Source organism: Lactuca virosa, chromosome 3, assembly GCF_052849685.1.
Source record: "Lactuca virosa cultivar CGN04683 chromosome 3, Lactuca_virosa_CGN04683_v6, whole genome shotgun sequence".
Lineage (NCBI taxonomy): Eukaryota > Viridiplantae > Streptophyta > Magnoliopsida > Asterales > Asteraceae > Lactuca > Lactuca virosa.
In genome coordinates, this window is record NC_136428.1 from 111132832 (window position 1) to 111140519 (window position 7688).

At 41.0% G+C, this 7688-nt stretch overlaps 1 non-coding gene across 1 annotated transcript; it reads right to left on the reverse strand.

Moving 5' to 3' along the window:
* Positions 1-650: 650 nt before the first annotated feature.
* Positions 651-757, reverse strand: LOC145168007 (small nucleolar RNA R71). The gene has a single exon (XR_013741603.1). It is a non-coding gene; the product is annotated as a small nucleolar RNA R71 (small nucleolar RNA).
* Between the last annotated feature and the right edge of the window lie 6931 nt (positions 758-7688).

The following is a 7688-nucleotide window of genomic DNA, read 5'->3' on the forward strand; positions in this document are numbered from 1 at the left end:
CGATTTTGAAGAGAGTGATCACGAAGAAGAACCCGACAACACCATGGCCGACAAAATCAAATCAAAAGAATTATTTTTTTACATTTTAAATGAAATCAACGGGCTATAATGAGCGGTATTCTACGTGACATGAGTCAAAAGACAAGGCTTCTAGTTCCAAGCGCTTTCCCTCATGCCTGGTAAGGTCCTCCAAGGAAGAGGTGCCATAAGAGGAAGGGCTATGGGGTTTGGAGTTTAAGCAGGAACTGGCCCAACCAAGCTTCGTACCTTTTGTTGTTGTCGGCCTCTCGATGGAGGCATACAAAAAGAGGATTTGAGACGACACCGGTCCGGGGCTTGTGCAACCCACCATATCCGCCACTGCCATGTTTGAAATTAAGGGGCACATCCTTACTGCATTGAAGGAGATTCCTTTCACCGGAAACGATTATGAAGATGCATACAAGCATCTTGATGAAGTTAATGACATCGTCGACTACTTCAACATTCCAAATGTACCTAGAGAGACGGTGTTATTGAGGATGCTCCCTGTTAATTTTAAAGGGGCTGCAAAGGATTGGCTAAAAGCACTACCACCAGGAGAGATTACTACATGGGCTAAGATGCGTGAGGAGTTTCTGGAACAATTTTTCCCACCATCTAAAATTGCTAAACTCAAGAAGGCCATTGCCAATTTTGAGCAACAAGCGGGAGAGTCTTTAGTCGAAGCATGGGAGCGCTACAAAGGTCTACTAAGGAATTGGCCACAAAATGACCTCAATATGCAACAAGAAGTGTCAACCTTCTATGATGGAGTAAATGTCACCACTAGACAACTACTTGACTTCAAGGCCCATTGACGAAGAAAAATCTGGTTGAAGTTAAAAGACTCATTAAAGAATTCTCTAAGCACTCTAGAGAATATCATAATCCAAGACATGACTCGACTCGAGGGGTGGTGAACTCTGTGAATGATAGCATGGCAGCTGTGATGGCTAAATCGGAAAGTATGGAGCGAAGGATGACTAAGATGGACCAATCCATCCATGCCATTAGAGTGGGGTGTGAAAACTATAGCGGGCCTCACCTTACAAAGGATTGCGATCTTGACGAGAATGGGAACTGGAAAGCGCAAGTGTGTTACTCGGTTGGCGATAAATACGATGAAGATTGGCGAAAACCAAAGAAAGAATGGCTACCTTACGATGAGTACAAAAAGGCAAAGGAGGAGAAATATATAATGAAGACAAGAGGCTTCTTTCAAAATGAGGAACCGGTGCAAGAAAAGAAGCTAGACTTTGAAAATATGCTCACAAGACTTGCAGCTGCATCCGAGAAACGACACAATGAAACCGATGCTGCAATGAGAGAACAACAACTCATGATGAAAGAGAAACAATCTTTGATGAGAAATCAGCAAGCTTCCATCCTCAACATTGAAAAACAACTAGGCCGACTTGCACTACAAATAAACGAGAGACAACCGGGTGCGCTTCCTAGTAATACCGAAAACAATACGAAGGGCGCACATATAAGCATCGTAACAACTAGGAACAGGAAGATTATTACTCCTCTGACCCCTATTCAGAAGGAAGATCCGAAAAGGGTGCAAGAGGAAGAGTCTGAAAACCAAAAATCGCAGAAACCCGATGCGACTCGACGAGCCCCCCGCCTGAACAGAATAATAAGCCTCCTGTTAAACCATCTCAGCCTCCACTGCTGTTTCCAGGACAAGCTAAACAAGATAAGAATGATATTGATTATCAAAAATTTCTGGAACACATCAAAGCCCTTCAAATCAATATGCCCTTCATCGAGGCGGTTGCACAAATGCCTAAGTATGCCAAGTTCTTAAAGGAGCTTCTTACAAATAGGAAAAAGATAGAAGAAGTGCAGAAGGTGGTTCTAAATGAAAATTGTTCAGCCGCCATGTTGAACAAATTACCTAAGAAGAAAGGTGACCCGGGTAGTTTGACCTTGCCTTGCCAATTCAGGAATTTATCAACTATCCATGCATTAGCTGATTCGGGGGCAAGTGTTAACCTCATGCCATACTCATTCTTCAAGAAGTTAGACCTTCCGGAACCAAGGCCAATTCGAATGGCAATTCACTTGGCTAATAAAACGGTAACATTTCCAAGGGGGATATGCGAGGACCTATTAGTAAAAGTTGACAAATTCGTGTTTCCCGCAGACTTCATAGTGCTAGACATGGAAGCGAACCCTCAAGTCCCGATTATACATGGAAGAGCCTTACTTAACACCACGAGTGCTATAGTAGATATGAGAGATTCAAAACTTACCCTTCGGGTGGGGGAAGAATCAGTTACATTTGGAATAGATCAAGCCATAAAGCGTGCAAGGTGTAGTGATGACACAACGTTATCGGTTGATATGTTGGAAGAGTTAATGGAAGAGTGGAAGGAAGACAAACCAAGCAAGTCTACCATTACTTTTGAAGATGAATTTGATGCTGAAAGAGATCTGATGGAGATAGAGAGACTGCTTGAAGAAGCTGAATATAATGAATTGAACAGAAGTGCTGAAAGCCCGACTCGCCGAGTAACATCCTCTGACTCGACGAGTCTATTTGAAAAAACGCGACCAGACGCGAATTTTGCCCTAGACTCGACGAGTCCCCTTATGGGACTCGACGTGTTCAGCATGCAAAACACGAAATCAGAGATGAAAATTCTACCTAATCATCTAGAGTATGCATTTTTGAAGAAGGTGAACAAAAACCTGTAATTATAGCTTCTGACCTTACCAAATCTGAAAAAAGAAGAGTCAGTCCGAGTTCTAAAAAAGAGAAAAAATTCTATTACATGGAACATTGCCGACATTAAAGGGATTAGCCCTTCTTATTATTCCCACAAGATCAACCTAGAAGAAGGAGCAAAGCCGGTAGTGCAACATCAAAGGCGATTGAACCCGAACATGCAAGAAGTGGTAAAGAAGGAGGTGGTCATGCTTTTGGATGCAGGGATCATATATTCTATTTCCGATAGTCCATGGGTTAGTCCTGTTCAAGTGGTGCCTAAGAAAGGAGGGATGACCGTTGTCATAAACGAGAAGAATGAACTCATTGATGGGTTTTGAGCATTCTAACACTTCCTAAGTGTACATGTAACCCTAATAACCTTGAATCTATGTTTTCTCTATATACATGCAAATTTCTTTTTCAAGGTTATTTCCTAACTAGCATGGCATGGGGATTACATAAAACATAAAACTAGTAGAAATACATACCTTGTTGTTGCTTGGATTCCTTCAAGACTTTGTGAGCCTAGCACCCCAAATGTTGTGCCTCAAATGCTTCACACAACACCACAAGACTTGGAATAACTTGAGAGAATACTTCTAGCACTCAAAATTGGTTATGCCCTCTCTAGTAACACTATGTCCACTAGGTCTACTTTTTGCTAGCCATAGGGTTCCTTTTATAGTGTTGTCACAATTAGGGTTTACACATGAATGCCCTTAATTGTCATGACTCTTGATTTCCCATGACCCATGGATTTGTAACTCCCATGGACCATCCATGGAGCTCCATTTGGTTACATCCATAACCCATAAACCATGGATCATTAATCCACCATAAAAGAATTGATGATTGTCATAATCAACCCTATATATTTAATTAGTCTCACTTTGATCACTAAATTAATCCTAGATTAATACTTGATCAATACTAATTAAATAATACTATTATTAATATATTAGAACTTATAATATATTAATAATCATAAGTGCCTTATTCTCTCATTTAGTCTATCCAAGTATTGCAATGCCATGCAACCCAAATGGACCATGCCGGGTCGGGTCAAGTACATACCAAATAAAGTTATGGACTTAGACACTATATCCAACAGTCTCCCACTTGGATAAGTCTAATAACTATATTTGCAAATATGACTTCAAAATCCGACTAGCAATCGTAGCTCTTTCAAAGTCTCTCGGAACTGAGATGATGATGATACGCCATTTCAGATAAGTAATCATATAATCCTCTGTTCTCATGATATCAGCCGGACAAACACATGGAACATGGTCTTACTTATTGTCCATCATTTGTTTCTCGATCTCTGATTTGTTTCGACATAGAACTAAATTGAACACATCAATTAGGTTCTGACCAGGCCCGGTACATAGGTTAAAACCAAATCATCGAGGGGCCCAGATATCGCTTCTATTTCTAGAAGGAACAGATAAACTTCGACTGATATGCTTGTACTAACTACTTGTTGAATTATTCACAAAGGCACGTTTTATAACATCGAGTTACCAATGCGTTTTCGTACAATCAATGAATAACCAACTCATAGTCAACAACTCATATCTCTAGGTTTGAAGATTTATATGATATTACCGTCTCACGATCACTCGAGATAAATTCCATGAAGTGATGCAAGTGAGCATGGGTTGGATCCAATACTCAGCCCTTATGAGTACTCATGAATGTTGTAGCAACCATTGCATTGTCCAAAGCACTTTTAGACAAATCATACAAGCCAAATTCATGACAGTCTTAAATCAATACTTACTTCCAAAGTTTGACTGACTGTGGATGGTTTGAATAATAACATAATTATTCTGGAAGTAAAAACATGCAAAATTGAAACATAGTAAACAATCAACACAAGATAGTAACACCTTACTCATAAATAAATAACAACTTTTATTTATCATCAAATGTCAATTACATTTTACAAGTTTCAGGAATCTAATTATTGAAACTAATATCATCCTTCAGCCCAATGCGTCTCGCATGCTGTAAATGCTTAACCCTGCTCAGTCCCTTCGTGAGGGGATCTGCCGGGTTCTCATCTGATGATACCCTCTTAGCCACGAGGAGTCCTTCTTCTATTCGATGTCTTATGAAATGGTATTTTCTGTCAATGTGCCTAGATCTCCCGTGATCTCTTGGTTCCTTAGCCAAAGCAACCGCACTTTCGCTGTCACAGAAAATTTCCATTGGCTCTTTTATAGTTGGTACAACTCCAAGGTCTCCGATGAAGTTCTTTAGCCATATCGCCTCCTTAGCTGCTTCACTTGCTGCTATGTACTCTGATTCACAAGTAGAATCAGCTACTGTCTCCTGCTTGGAACTTTTCCAAGTAATTGCCCCTCCATTTAGGATAAAGACCCAGCCTGACTGAGAGCGGAAATTATCCCTATCAGTCTGAAAGCTAGCGTCGTTATATCCTTCCACTCTCAAGTCATCACTGCCTCCGAGGGTAAGGACCCAATCCTTAGTCCTCCGCAGATACTTGAGAATGTTCTTTACCGCTGTCCAGTGTGCCTTGCCAGGGTTCCCTTGATATCTACTGACCATGCTCAAAGCAAAGGCCACATCAGGGCGAGTACAAGTCATAGCATACATGATCGAGCCTACAGCGGAAGCATATGGTATATGACTCATTTCAGCTATCTCAGCCTCTGTACTCGGACTCTGAGTCTTACTCAGCTTGGCATTACTCTGGATTGGTAATTCTCCTTTCTTGGAATCTTGCATACTGAACCTCTTCAGTACCTTATCCACATAAGTACTTTGACTAAGTCCAATTAGTCTCTTACTCCTATCTCTCAATATCCTTATCCCTAGGATATAGGCAGCTTCCCCAAGGTCCTTCATAGCGAAACACTTCCCAAGCCAGGACTTAACCTCCTGCAAGGTTGGGACGTCGTTTCCTATGAGAAGTATGTCATCCACATACAACACCAAGAAGCTAACTATGCTCCCACTAACCCTGACATACACACAAGACTCATCCTCACTCCTAGAAAAGCCAAACTCTTTGACTTTCTCATCAAAGCAAAGATTCCATCTGTGAGATGCTTGTTTCAATCCATAAATGGATTTATCAAGCTTACACACTCTATTAGGGTATCTTGTATCGACAAAACCCTCTGGTTGAGCCATGTAAACATCCTCAGCCAACTTTCCATTAAGGAAAGCGGTTTTGACATCCATTTGCCATATTTCATAATCATGAAATGCAGCTATGGCTAACAATACTCTAATAGACTTAATTTTAGCTACTGGTGAGAAGGTCTCATCATAGTCAACTCCCGGAGTTTGAGTAAAGCCCTTCGCAACCAGTCGCGCTTTATAAGTGTGTACCTTCCCATCCATGTCGGTCTTCTTCTTGAAGATCCATTTGCACCCAACTGTCATATGACCTGGTACATTGTCAACCAAGTTCCAAACTTGATTGTCATACATGGACTGAATCTCGCTGTCCATAGCCTCCTTCCATTTAGCAGACTCAGGGCCTGCCATGGTTTCCCTGTAATTATTAGGTTCATCCAAATCTATTAGTGTACTATCACTAATAAATGTATCACCTTCAGTGGTGATGTGATAACCATAATAAAAATCAGGTGTGTTCCTCACCCTAGTGGAACGTCTTGGAGGTACAGACTCATCTATCGGATCAACAGGAGTTTCCTCCTCAGGTTGGTCGATAGCATTATAGGTTCCTTCACCACTTGACTCTTGAAGCTCTTCAAGGTCAATTTGCCTCCCACTGTCCCCTTGGCTTATGAATTCTCTCTCACGAAAGACTCCTCTTCTTGCTACAAAAACCACATTATCACTGGGTCTGTAGAAGAGGTAACCAAAAGATCTCTGTGGGTAGCCGATGAAAATACACCTCTCACTTCGAGGTTCAAGCTTATCATGAGTCTCACGCCTCACGAAAGCTTCACAACCCCAAATCTTGATGTGGTCCAAATTGGGAACTTTCCCAGTCCACATCTCGTGAGGTGTTTTGGCAACCTTTTTAGTAGGGACTAGATTAAGGATATGGGCGGCAGTCTCTAAGGCATACCCCCAGAAAGAGATTGGTAATGAAGCTCGACTCATCATGGAACGAACCATATCCAAGAAGGTTCGATTGCGCCTCTCAGCTACACCATTCAACTGTGGTGTTCTGGGAGGTGTCAATTGTGAGACAATCCCACATTCCTTAAGATAGTCAAGGAACTCAATGCTAAGATACTCTCCTCCTCGATCGGATCGGAGCATCTTGATGTTCCTGCCCAATTGATTCTCAACTTCCTGCTTAAACTCTTTGAACTTTTCAAAGGTTTCTGACTTATGCTTGATTAAGTAAATATATCCATATCTACTGTAATCATCAGTAAAAGTCACATAATAGCGATTAGCATCCCTTGTAGCAACTCTGAAGGGCCCACACACATCCGTGTGTACAAGGTCCAACAAACCTTCACCCCTATCACAAGTACCTGTGAAGGGTGACTTTGTCATTTTTCCAAGTAAACAAGACTCGCAACTATCATCTGACTTGAGGTCAAATGATTCCAAGACTCCAACCTTTTGGAGTTGGCCTATGCGCTTCTTGTTAACATGTCCAAGACGACAATGCCACAAGGATGCTTTATCCAAGCTATCTGAAGAATCAATATACAACACATTATTTCCTAGATTGTCTACAACATTCACGGCTTCATATACACCATCACAAGGTAATGCTTTAAAGTAAAATACATCATTGTAATAAACATTAATAGCACCATTTTTATTATCAAATGAAAATGTAAAACCTTGTTTGTACAAGCCATGAAAGGAAATAATATTTCTCGCCATTTCGGGCGAGTAACAACACTTATTCAAATCTAACATTAACCCATTATTAAGCAATAAAGAATAAACTCCTATCTTGGTAACAGGTGATGCTTTCCTG